The 13,610-nt window shown below is 49.2% G+C and overlaps 1 long non-coding RNA gene across 2 annotated transcripts in view; it reads right to left on the reverse strand.

The window, feature by feature from the left end:
* Positions 1-230: 230 nt before the first annotated feature.
* The window catches only part of LOC117036883 (uncharacterized), a 167,987-nt gene continuing 154,607 nt past the window's right edge, over positions 231-13,610 (reverse strand). For both annotated transcript variants that reach the window (XR_004425453.1, XR_004425454.1), the window contains exons 2-3: positions 2,458-2,557; positions 231-342 (exon numbers count right to left, since the gene is read on the reverse strand). This is a non-coding gene — a long non-coding RNA (uncharacterized LOC117036883). The remainder of the gene's footprint in view (positions 343-2,457; positions 2,558-13,610) is intronic.

Raw genomic sequence — 13,610 nt, forward strand, 5'->3', positions numbered from 1 at the left:
GAGACCAGGTGAGAGACTGTGAAGCCACCTGCACGACCCTCCACCATCACTGGCTGTTCCCAAAATCCTTTGTGCTCGGATAGTAAATACAGCGGGTATCATGGTGGGTGCTGCGGGCAGGAGAAGCCCTCTGCTGTCACCCACCGTGACCCGAAACGTCAATTAATAAAAAATACTGGTTGAACTGGGAAATCCTTAAAAATGATACAGACATACCTTCCATTTGTACTGTAACTTAAAATGCATAAATCGGGCTGATTCCTTAGCTTTTGACATAACTCTCGGTTTGTTGTCACGGTTGACTTTAGATTGGCCCAGCGGTCAGAGTTCACACCGTCCCTCCTGCACAAACAATGCAAACAACAGGTCATCTGCTAGGACTTCCAGGTCTGCTTTCTACGAAGCAGTGTGAAGACGTGAACGCCGCTGACAAACAATCTGAGTGCAGACGCTCTCTGACTTGTACGATTCTCTGCACCCCCAAGGCTGTAAGAGTTTCCTCACCCACCATCTAATTCAACAGCACTTGTAGCGACTTGAACTTCCTACCTCTTGACAAAACATTCACCGAATGCACAACTCTTTTTGCACTTCTACTAAATCAATTGTAAAGCAGTGACTTGAAACACGCAATCACGTAGCCCACAGACCTGCCCTCACTAGATATGGGCGGCCGCGCAGCTGACTCTCGGCAAGTACGAAACCTCCCTGAGAGGCACAGAAGAACGAGGCTGAAACGAGAGCAGCCATGAGCTGGGAGCAGCCGCATTCTGGGCGATAGGCAAGGCGTTCTCCACGAGGGGAGGAGAGCACTGGCGAACGGAATGGGTAGGAAGAGATTGGTCAGGGGTTCCTGGCACAGCCGTCTGTCCAATAGAGAAGCACTCAAGGACCAGCACAGAGGGACCGGGGCTGGCAGAACGGTGCACCCAGGGCAGCCTCGTCACCGCGCTGCCGTTCTGGGGTCTCTACCAGAGGGTGGGCCACAAGCTCGGGGGCTCTTGGTAAATTCTACTTTAAGAAACAGCTTGCTTCATCCGCTCCTTCAATATTGGGAGACTCAGCCCCTGACGAAGCTTCTGTCCGTCCTGACCAGAGACAGACGCCTGACGCATCCTGAAGAACGTCTCGGAGTGTCAGGCCAGGGGCACGGGCAGACAGCGGAGCCTCCCTCCCTGACCGAACACCCAGCGGAGTCCCTGCAGGAAGCGCCCTCAACTCTCAGCACGAGCCCGGGGAACATGCTCAGGACAGCAGCGTCCACCAGCAAATGGCACCGCGTCAGTGACAGCAGCTAAGGACTGCACAGCTCAGATCAGGCCGACACTCAGTGTGGTGCAGACATTTTCTTACGGGAATCCTGAGAACATCCTCTGAGCCTCAGCTCACAGACTGGATATCAGGAGGTTAAAACTAGGAACTGACAGCTGGTAAATGGCAGAGCGTGGAGCTAAGCCCAGGGCTGCTTACAAAGGGGACGAAGGTCTTTAATCACAGGACAGAACAAGGAAGGGAGGCGGGGCATCTCCACGGGTGTGGTGACTTACAAGAGCCTGCTGGGATGTTCAGAACAGTTTTCCTCATTTAAATGGCCTCCCTGAAAGTGGAGAGAAGTTTAAACTTCCAAATCAGCAACACAGATGCTGCAAAAAGTCTTTAGAGTATCTTGGGTGAGACAAAGGTCAACATCGCTTTCCTGGTAAGAAAATCTGGACTCATGCATTTGGGATAATGGTGACGACGTATGCGGGATGTAAGAAGAGAAGGAAGTGGGGGGGACATTGTCGAATAGCAGGCAGACAAGCAGCCCGTCCAGTTTATTTATTTTTTCTAGTTCTGCCTGAGCAAATCCCCTTATAAAATGCCTCCTACAGCATCATGTATGTGGCAGGCCAAACCTTGGTCACTAAGTATTTCACAGCATACGTCACAGCTCTGATCAGCACACCGATTGTCCCGGCACCACACGCGTGATAAGCTAGAATGGTTGGGAAAACACCGGGCCCTATTTAAGGAAAATGCATACTTATATCACATCACTTCTTTTCTCCAGCATCTCAGAAGGATTGGGAGAGAAGGGATTATGTTAGCATCTCAACTTCAGCCACGATACCATTTGCTCAAGTTCACAAAGCAACGTACAGATAATGAGAACCAGCTGTTTTCCATAAGTCCTCACTTGGTTAGAAATAACACAGGAGGGCACAGCAGGAAAACCAACTGGCCCAAACTGAGGATTGATGCTGATATTCCTCAAAACTTAAACTAGACTTAAACAATCATAGGATGACTACGTTAACATGTTGAGATGCTTGGTGGAAAGGCACATGATAGAAATTCAAAGTCTCACTGTCATTCATTCATTAAATAGTTGTCTACTAAACACCTACTCGGTACCACTGGAAGGCAGTGCTAGGCCTGGGACATCCTGTTGTAAATGAAAGAGCAAGAGCCTACCTGCCGTCTCTTAGCTGTCTGCTCTGCATGGTCCACTTGGTACTAAGAGGCCAAGTTCTCCAGGGCAGGTCCACGGCTGGCCTCTGAGGCATCCATTAACCTGAAAGCACAGAGTTTTGGTTATTTGTGTGTTTACTCTTCTAAGGGACGGGTTCATAGCTTCGCTTCATTTCTTCAATTCTTAACTTTAAAAGTCAACAACCAATAGTAAAAGAACCGTGATTGAAATCAAAGGATAAACCAGTAGTTATGACAAACACCGGGGTACGCTTCTCCCCTCCCACCTCTCCATCCCACCCCCATCTCCGCTCACAGTTTACTTGACAAATCGCAAGGGTGTAATCGTGCGATATTGGTCTTGTAGTCTCTAAAGTACTACGTATACATAATAGTTAATGTTATGGTCATTACTAGTCAATTGGTAGGTTTCTTCTTCCAACAGTTTCAAACAAAGACAAATATTTAATGACCAGCCACTGTGTTCAGAAGACATTACCTGGTGACACAGGTCATTTTATGAGAGGAAGGAAGGGGGACTTGGCATTCACGCCAACACACCAGCCAGTCAGTTTGATCTGCTTTCCTTTTTCTATCTTCCATTCTTCCATCCTGCCTTCCTGCCTGGGCTTCCTTTTGAAGGATGTAAAGACTGACAATTTTCGGTTTCTGAGGGATTTCTGAACGGTTGTTAATTCTGGATATTCTAAAATGATATTGGTGCCTCCTGAGGCTAAATGGGACCAAGTGGGTTTTATGAATATAATAAATAAATAAAAATGCATTCCTACATAGCTCGGAATAGACATTTAGGTTCCAAAACCCTAAGGGGAATGAATGGTTTTCATCACGAGAACGCTGAACGGTACAGTGGTCTGCTGGCCTTTATTCTCCTCCGCCTTCATTTGAGATACACTGCAGTGAAAAACCCTCTGAAGAATTTAAGTGAGCATTGTCAGATAACTGCAGCTTGTGAAAACCGACACCCAACAACAACCACACACACACACACACACACACACACACACACGCACCCTGTTTTCTCCAGCTTACACTTCCAGACTGTTTCTCCTATATGGATGACTTATTTTTAAAAATAATTGCACTTATTTTGACTAGTCTGGCTTTTTCAAGGCAGTTTAGCTATATTCATTGCAAAAGCCTTCGGAAACGGTCTGTGTGTTTCCTCTATCCCCGCACACACACAATCAATTCATCTTGTGGTTATGAAAGAAATAAACATCCCACAGGAGTCCTCTGTTTTCAAAGTCAGGTAGGTGTGCAGTATCTCTAGGTTTTTCAGAATTTAAAGCACAATATATCTAGAGAAAGTGCCCCAGGCTTCTGAGGCCGTTAAGTTCAAAGGAAGCCCGCTTACTCAGCTTGGCAGGACCTGACCAGCTCCCTTCCTCCGACACTTCTCCTCACAGTGGCTGGATTAGAAGATGCTCAGGACGTCAAATTCTATATAATGTGCTTACAAGAAGCAAATTAAAAGCTGTTTTTGTGAGTGTTTCAGTCCAACACCCGGACTCCGCCACGGATGGAATTTGACACTGAATCCCTCCCTCCTACCAACCTGAGGAATGCAAGCCTCTCAAGAAGCTCGGCATTAGCCACCAGGCCACACGAGCAATGGGCTGTCCAGGCCAAAGTTAAGATGGATTTGCTTAAGCGTTCTAAACAGAATCTGTTTTCTGTTTCTGTTGGTAATTTCCCTGCAAATCACGTAAGCATTTCAGGCTCCTGCATTACCTCAAAAACAGCCACGTTTCAGCCTCGCTTTCTCTCAGTCATAACATATTATGAAGTCAAGTCTCAGCCCCAAACAGAAGCATCTCTGGAAGCAGTTCTGTGAAGATGCCATTTTTCCCTTTGCTTTTGTTGTTATACCCGCTCTTGGAGGAGGAAGCAGACATGCTCGGTGTCCCCACGACGACCGTGGGCAGCCACAGGGCCAGGTCACATTGCCACCAACCCCACTGAACACTTAGAAAGACCAAAGGGGAGTTGGATTCTTTAAGCCAAGTGGAAAGTTACCGGGAGATGTTAAAGATTTATTTTCTCTTACTGCATTAGATACCTCCTAACAGGCAAATGTTTCTAAGTGGTATAAATAGCCCACTGGTTACAAATGCAGGTTTTGTCACCCAAGCGAAGGCACCAAACCTCATCTGTCGGCAGCTGTGTGGCCTGGGGCAGGTAACTAAACCTTGCTGTGCAGTCTTCTCTTTTATGATGTGAAGATAACAATGGTACCTCCTCCACAGTCACGGTCATGATTGAGACACCCTCCTTCTTGGGCTGTCTTTGGAAATTGGACATTCCCCAGCTTCCTCACACAGAGCTTTAGATCTTGCTGCACCTGGCTGTTGCCCACAATGGTGAGGTGCCGGGAAGACTTTGCACACACCCAGAAAAGCCAACAATCCAAGCGCTTGGCTTTTGCCTCACCACCGCTATGACTCCTTCCACCATTAACCCCAACTTCCGACCCTTAAGCCACATGCAACCAAATGCTACGTGTTAGGCTCAGGCCGGGCCTGCAAACCCCAGCACCCAGCTGCTTCCTGCGACCCAGAGCTCATGACTGTGTGTGCGTAGTTGCTACCCACCCTGGCCCCTCTGTCCCCTTGTCTCAGCTCTAGAGCAGGACGACATTTCCTTACCTCTCGCTTTTGTTGCTCATCAGCTGCAGACAAAGGCTCTCAGCCTCTGACCCAGCTCTGCCCCCGACAAACAAGACAATGTGGCATTTTCACCTCACTGCACTAGGAATCAGAAAGCCCAGGTTTTAGCCCTGGATTCATTCTTATATGGTCTTGGTAACAGTCTTTGTATATGAAGTCACTTCCTGAACTCCACTGATGAATGAGCTTGCTAAGGCTCCCAAAACAAACAAAGCGCCACAGGCTGGGTGGCTTACAGAGTGCAAATCTATCGTCTCCCAGTTCTGGAAGCAAGCAGTCCAAGATCACGGTGTCAGCAGGGTTGGTCCCTCGCAGCGCTGTGAGGGAGGGTCTGCTCTGGGCTCTCCTTTAGCTTCTGGTACCCTCAGGTGTTCCTCTGCTCACAGGCAACCATGTCTCCCTGTGTCTCTTTACACCATCTTCCCTCTATGTATGTGTGTGTTCCATGTTTCCTGTTGTATAAAGACACCGCTCATATTGGAGCAGGGCCCACCTGCCTCCAGTATGACCTCATCTCCACTAACCACATCTACAGTGACTCTAAATAACGTCACATTCTGTGGTCGAGGGGGTTAGGACTTCGGTATAGAATTGGAGGGGCCAAAAAATCCAACCCAAAACAACGGGTAATCCCTGGTTTATCTACTTGCCAAGTCGATGTGAGTGAGAATAAATGCCAATGCATTTTGCAAACTGTAAAGTACTACACAAACACAGCAATGATGACGACGCAGAAGGCTTGTGGTAGTGCGCACTTTGAGACTTACGGCACACAACCATCCGGTGACAATCCTGCACGTAGAACCACCTAGAAGAAGTGGCTTGGCCACCTCTACACAAGTTCATTTACGTGTCTGCAAGTGCTGTTTCCTTCTCAGTTATTGAGAAGTAACGGCTTAAATATTTATATTATGTGGACTCGGTAATAGCTCAGTTTCCACGAACCAAAGGGGTGCATTACTTCTTACCACAGATAGAGTCCTTTCTTTCCAAGCATTTCCAGTCCATCTCCCCAAGCGGAGTTTATGTAAATGGATTAGCAGCACAGACACAAAATACAGTCCTTGCAGGGAAACATTTGACTGGAAAAAGGGCTTATGCTCTGAAACTACCTGAATCTTCTCTCATAAGAGTTTCTCCAAAGCCTATGTTACAGAGGAACCCTTGAAATGAAACTGGTTGAAATGCTACATTCGTGATGTCTCCATCAGGAGGAGAGACACAGGAAGCTTTCTGATCCCAGGTGGGCCTTTCTTCTGCCCAGGGAGGGGGTGACAATAACCAACAATCGTTTTCATAGAGTAGCTGTGGAAAGTTTTATTTTTTTAATTGCATGGTGGATTCATTTCCTGTGGCTGCTGTAACAAGTTACCACTAATTTGATGGCCAAAAACAACAGAGATTTACTCTCTCAAAGCTGTGGAGGCTACAAGCCCCCGATATGCTCGCTCTGGGGCTTTAGAGAAGAATCGGGCCCTTGCCTCTCGCAGCTGCCCACGGCTGCCCCTGCAGTTCTGGGTTGGTGGCGCGTCACTCGCATCTCTGGCACTGTCGCCACATTGCCTTGTCCTCTGTGTGACTGTGCCTTCTCCTCTTCTCCCTGGAACCTCCCTCTCTTCCCTCTTGTAAGGACATTTGTGATGGCCTTCAGGGCCAGCAGGAGAAATGCAGGGAAATGTCCTTGTTTCAAAGCCCTTACCTTAATCACCTCTGCAAAGACCTTTCTTCCAATAAGGTCCCATTCACAGGCTCCAGGGCCTTGACGTGGATATCTTCTGGGGACAGGGGGACATTTTCCCAAGCTGTTTGCACCAAGCAGTGTGGCTCTGAGGTAGCAGAACGGGGACGGCAGAGAAGGGTAAGCTGGGACCATTCTGGAGACCACTTTCTCCACAGTCACCAGGGACAGCTCTGCTTGGTGCTGTTTTGGGAAATAGGGTCTTGTGAGAAATGTCATTTCAAGGAAGGATTCAGTGGCTTAAAAACAAGGCTGGAAACCGATGTGCAAGATTGGGGTTCTGGAAAGCATTTTTGGTGACACAAAATTCACATGGAAAAGAAGTTCTGTTGCACAGGACATGGGCGCCCAGTGTGGGGGAGCCTGAGTCCTACAGAAGGGAACTTGTAATCAGTATTTGAGGAGGCACCTCGGTGGCTTGACCTGTCCCCAGGATTAGGTGTCATACAACTATGGGCAATCAGAATCGTCCTGGGCACATTCTGGACGGATTATTTGAAACTGTTGGCAGAAGCGGGAGAAGTCTCTAGTACCCCGTAAGAAAAGAGAGGGCTGGAGAGGCCACTGCTATGATGGAAACTTTTCAGGGCACTATTTCTAAAAAGGTCATGGGTATTGCTTTAAAAACACGACAGCTCCCCAAAAGGGAAAGTACCATCAGATTCCACTTACATGAGGCGCCGAGAGGCGTCCACAGTCACAGAGACAGTGGTTGCAGGAGCTGGTGAAAGGCAGCAATGGATGGGGCTGGGGCTTCGTCGGCACAGAGTGTCAGTTCCCCGAGATGCAACACGGATGGCCGGTGGTGACGGCGGCACAACAACGGGCATGCACTTACTGCCACTGAACTGGACACTTACAAACGGTTAAGACAGCCCATTTTGCATTGTGTGTGTTTTTTTATCACGATATTAAAATATTTCCTGAATAGCAAGGTCACGGGCCATGTCGCCGCTCCACCTGGGTCCCACCGGATTGCTGTTCAGCACGCGTGTGGACCTTTCCTGTGTGGTTTTGATCCTAACGCCCAGCACCCACAGCTCTCCTTTGGTGGACTTCCCTCAGTGACTCGAGCCACTCCGCACACGCAGATGACCAGGAAGTGCCTGGGTGGCCCTTCATCTATGACCCACAATGAAGGCAACTCTGAAGCACAGCTTCTGCTCCAGACGGCCCTGTGGGGTCAGGCTGAACTTGGCCTCTGACGGACTTGGCGTGAGATCGCACCTGTGCCTGGCTCCCTCCCTCACCCCGGTTACTTGTCGTGCTTACCAGTCTCCCCGGGGAGCCTTTTGTTGCTAAATTACTTGTGCACATGGACACACACACACACACACACACACACACACCATTACTATTCCCATTTTGACCAAGTCAGCAAGAACAAATCCACATACCAGGATTCTTCCACCAAAACAATGTAAAGAATTATGCTGTTCCTTCTGAAATTTGTCGAGATTTTTAAAATGTCCACAAACAACATCAGGATGCATATAAAGAAGGGCATAGGAGTGATGCAAAATACTGAGACACTTCAGAGCAGGAAGAAAGCAATTCAGGCTGGAATAACCAAGGAAGGCTGCATGGAGGACGGGGTTGGGCTGGGGAAGATAGGAAGGATTTGGTGAAGATTGGAGGATGGCAGCTCAAGGAAAATAGAAAATGATGCCAGAAGTGAAGACAGGAAAACAAAAAGTATGTTCTGGGAAGGGCCAGTAGAGAAGCCATGCTGAACAGCGCCCTCCCCAGGCTCACTGGCCCACGGACGCTGCAGAAGACGGAGTCTGAGACCAGAACACAGCTGGGTACGCTGGGGTTCAGACCTAACAGTGCTAAGCTGGACGAGAGAGAGAAGCTAGGGACCGGAATGGGTGGGCCACCAATATGTGAAGAGACGAAACTCATAACAGGCTGGAAAGAACATGAGTTTCTGGGTATGAAAGGGTGATGTTTTTAAAAGAAAAAAATAAAATTTCTCCCACAAATATGAAATCAAGGTGTGTCAAAGATTTTGATTTAGCGCATTAATGAGGCAACAAGGTAAAAAAAAAAAAAAAGTACAAAGAAGAATGTAAAGAACAGACCACCTAGGTGACCGGGACGCTGACAGAGTTGCTGGCGCATGCGTCCGAGCGACCCTACCAGGAGAAGTGTGCTTGCAGGCTCGGGAACAAGGATCACCCGCTTCACTATTAGTTATCTGCAACTCACAGGTCTGTAAAGTCGCGTGGTCAGAGGCAATCAAAGGCCAGGATGCCTACACATCCCAAAGGAGGAGGCAGGGACTGCCTCGTGGTCATTGACAGGTCACCCCGAAATCTCTCTGGGTGTCAAAGACTTTCAGCTTTTCCTGACAGGGATCAAATAGTTTTGAGAAACACTGGGCTAAACCAATTTATCAGTTACCCTTTCTCAGATCCTTTCATGAGTAACAAATATTTAGAAGCAACAAGAAGAGAATATGGTATGGAGCTTTCCCTGATTTCTTTGCTCATGAGTTCCCTTTTCTGAGATATGATAAAACACCACTGTTCTGGAAAGCCACTTGGGGCACCTGCACGTGAGCAGTGGGAGCTCCCGGGGCTAACAGAGGACAGGGCAGGAGGACATCACACACCCTGCCTGAGAATCTGGGGGCTTTATGGGTTTTCCGCACGCCCGCACGAGCAAACAGCTCCACCAGTTTTCTGCAGCTTCTCCTCACCTGTCCGGGCAGCCCCACCTTCCTACCACTATGTGGGACACAGCACACTTTCAAAGTAGCACGTGAAGGGTTGAAAGGATTAGATCCAGATGTCGGGGAGAAACTGCTCTTGTCCCTTCTTTCTCCACCCCCCACCCCAGACCTTCATAGCGACATCTGCTGTTTGTGTGGAGCACGCCTGGGACTCGATTACACACTGAGACGCTTCTCAAAAGGACGGAATCGTGCCCGAGACACACGTATCACATTTCTGCCTGTCACCTTCATGTCTAAGGGTAGCCTTTCAGAGCACTCGCTGGAGAATGAACACAGGTTCTCATCAGCCAAAAGCTGTCTGGAGACAAAGAGAGCATCTTCCACCCTGGCTGAGACACACGGCAAAGGCACCAAGCCCCTGGAAGCACCTTCTTTGGGCGCAAACTTCCCATTTGAGCCCAGAAGTCACGAATTCAAGTCCTGAATTTCTGTCATTAATTGTGTAACTTTAGTTAAGTACCTCCCCTCTCTGAGCTTCCACTTTTTAAATCTGTAAAACAAGTACAAAAACAACACTGAGCTCAGAGGGCTACTGTGCGTATTGCCATCTCCATTGAGAGAATATATGAAGCACCTACTGTGTGTCTGGCACATATTAACTGCTCAGCAAACCTCTCCCCAACTTATTTCATTTAATTAAATAAGAGAAAGCACGGTTACTAACAATGCAGGTGTACAGTGTGCTTCCCTTGGTGGCACACAGACAGTGTTAGCTAGTCCATGGGCTTATTTTTATATGTATTCTAAAAAATAATACTCACACTTCACACCCATGGAGCCACGGATAATTTTGCTTAGGACAATATTAAAGTATTTAAGTTAAAAAAACAAGTCAATTGAAAGGAAAACATTAAGTTGATGATATTGTAGGTAACGCACAGATATAGAACAATTCTCGAGGTGGGGTATGCATGACTGAACTTTGGAAACATTGAGATATATGCGCCGAAGGGTCCACAGTGGTTCTAAAAGCAAAAGATGGAAGCTTCTGGAAGAACACTTCACTATGGAGGAAATTTCTAAGACACCTGAACAAAGATGGCCTGGACCAGGTAAGTATTCGCTGAGGGAGACGGTCTGGCAGAGACGAGCAGAACGTGTGCAGAACAGGCCCAGTCGGGGACGCAGACACCAGGCGGATGCTGAGACCGTGCGCCCGTGAGGGCCCCTGTGTATCAGGTGAAGCTGTGCTCCTCTGATCAGCAGCCTTCGGATGTGGATGCTAACAGATCACAAGCAAACATATTTATTAGGAGACTCCTGACAAATGTAGTGTCTTCAGTACGTGAGGGCGCGGAGTGCTCTGCTGGGTCCTAACTGTCACCTCCCGGAGGTTCCAGGGCTCGCCCGTCTCATCTCATGCCAATTTCCATCGTATTTCACAGCTTTTGTACTTTCTAGTCACCGAATGTTCCCTTGGAGAAAAAAGTCCAGGTGCTGGAGTGAGGGTGACAGGTGGAATACACGGGGAATGAGCGCTCACCTCTGGGTGACTGAGGTTTGCCCCTCTGCTGGGGTCTGATTTGAATAAGAATGGCACCGCACAGAGCCTAGAGGAAGGAGACGCCCAAGGAAGCCTTTTTAAATTCTAAGAAGGAAAAGCCAGACCGGGGCTGGGCTGGCACCTCAGCCAGGCTCCTCCACCTCCACCTTCCCCTCCCAACACACACACCCTCAAACAGACATCTCACTGTGGGGGTGCCCTCCCTGGGGCTCCACACACAACGTCTGCAGGGAAAAACCCATCGTCCTGGCCTCACTACCTGGTTACTCCACACAAAACACGTTTTGGAGATTGTGGGAGTAGGCCTCTACCCAAGGGGCATGCTCTCCAGGGAGCACAGAAAGCCCCTCAAGTCCTTCCTTTGGACAGCGGCCCCCAAAGAAAGGAAACACTGACTGAAATTCAAGTGGGGTGGACATGACGCCGGGGTCCTGGGTCAGAGCGTCTGACAAGGCCTGTCCCGCCAGGCGGCCCCCTAAGATGCTCCATTCACACTGACCCCTTCTCTGTGCTGCCTGCACCCGGGGGATTTCATGATCCCCACATGGGTAAGGCAAGGGCTGGCCCACGTTCACACAACTGGAGATTCTCAACCAGACCAGAACCTCTGACTCCAAACCTGTCATCTTTAAACCAAGAAAAACGTACAGGTCATCCCAACCAGCCCCTTCTTTTTACAGCGTGAGACATGGAGATGCAGAAAGGAGCAGGCATGGATCCACCACATGAGGCCAGTAAGTGGCACACCCGGAACCCACGTCTAAAGATTTCGGGAGAATCCATATTCCAGGCTCTTCCTCAGAAGCAGGAGTGATGCAGGGCAGGGCGCCAAGGTTTCTGGGTGCCTGCAATTTGGGGCAGGAAGGAGTGACGCAGACAGCAGTGAGCACGTACTGTGTGTCTCCTTCAGTTTCGCCTGGGGGGCAGCGCTATGGAGGTGGGAAGGGGGCATAACTGAGGCTGTCAGATTAATGTGGAAATAGTGCGCAGGGTTTAGAAAGCAACTGCTCTAGCTGTTCCCCAGCAGGAGCAGGCAAATCCTTTGCTCTCCCTTCTCTGCATTGCTGTAGCACTGAGACTGGGGTGGGCTGCACACCGGAACACTGGACTGTATCACGGATTTGCCATCTACAGCTGCTGTTCTCAGCTACGGTGAGATCTGCTTTTTTGGATCTAAATTTCTCAAGCAAGGGGCAAAAGCCAGAGGTGGGACTCCGAGGTAAGGGAACAACCAAGCTATCATCAAATGCCGCACCAGAGGGATCAAAACCAAATAATCTAAAATGCATGCAGCTGAACTACAGGGCACACAGTTCAGAGCTGGAGTTCAGGATCCAGGACAGGTGCTGACAGCTCTAAGAGACAGAGCCCACGCCTGAGTCGATTGCGGCCGGTGGCTTGTGACTGCCTGGCCCTGACCCTTTCACCCTTGGAGACAGCCGGAGTCACTTAGCATAACTGGAATGTAATGAAGATTTGTGACATTATTTTGACTCCAAAGCTGTGATAAAAGGCTAGGTGAGTGTCGTGCAGGGTGTCAGGCGGGGTCTCAGCTCCCGCTCCCCACATAAGAACGCAGGACATGGTGAGGCCAAACAGGAACACCCACGGAGCCATAGGTAGGGGAGTCACACCACTATATTCTCGCTGGCGGCCGGGTTGGAGACACAGGAAACAGGAGCCACACAATTCTCAACCCTCACTGCGCCGCTTGCAGGCTCAGCCACCATCTCCTTGCTAGCCCCCATTTTTTGCTAGCCTAGCCACGGCAGTTATATTCATGGCTAATGGCTCACTGGTTACAGCTGACGGCCAACTAGCCACAGCTGATGGCCATTTGATCACAGTCGATGGCCATTTACTACCTGAGCCAGCACCTTTCTATGTGAGGCCGAGAGCCTGGAAACTGCTTTTTGGGGCTCTGTCCCCACAGTGAGAAAGGAGGTATGAACCGCTGCCATATCAACCATCATACTCTCCTCCCGGCTATCCTAAGGATGGGCTGCATTACGTCATGCAAACAAGCCCCACCTGGAGCTTGTGGCAGGCCCTCACTTTGGAAGGCCATCAGATCTACAAACCCACCCCAGGAGCCCTCCCAGGCGTTCCGTGTTGCAGCTCTGGCCTGTGTGTTTCTCGTATTTCACAAGTAACCCGACCAAGGTCACAGGAATCACGTGACTTCCCAGAGAGTCAAAGCGAGCCAGCAACGGAACCTAAATTAGAAACCACATTTTCAAATGTCCTGCCTGTGGCTTTCTCCACACGGCCAGCTCTGCGCTCACTGAGCTGTTCACAATTTCCCCCAAAGATGAGGTGGGGCTCATTTGTGAAACTAGAAAAACATGGCTTGCTTTGTTTTCTACTAAATTCCAATGTGGTCTTTAGTATGGCAAACCACGCGGGACGTCAGCTGAAGTGCAGAGCAGGGAGAGGGTGACAAATTTGGGTCTGGTTCTGCTAAATTCACTTTACCTTCAGAAA

This window comes from Rhinolophus ferrumequinum, chromosome 17 (assembly GCF_004115265.2).
Source record: "Rhinolophus ferrumequinum isolate MPI-CBG mRhiFer1 chromosome 17, mRhiFer1_v1.p, whole genome shotgun sequence".
Lineage (NCBI taxonomy): Eukaryota > Metazoa > Chordata > Mammalia > Chiroptera > Rhinolophidae > Rhinolophus > Rhinolophus ferrumequinum.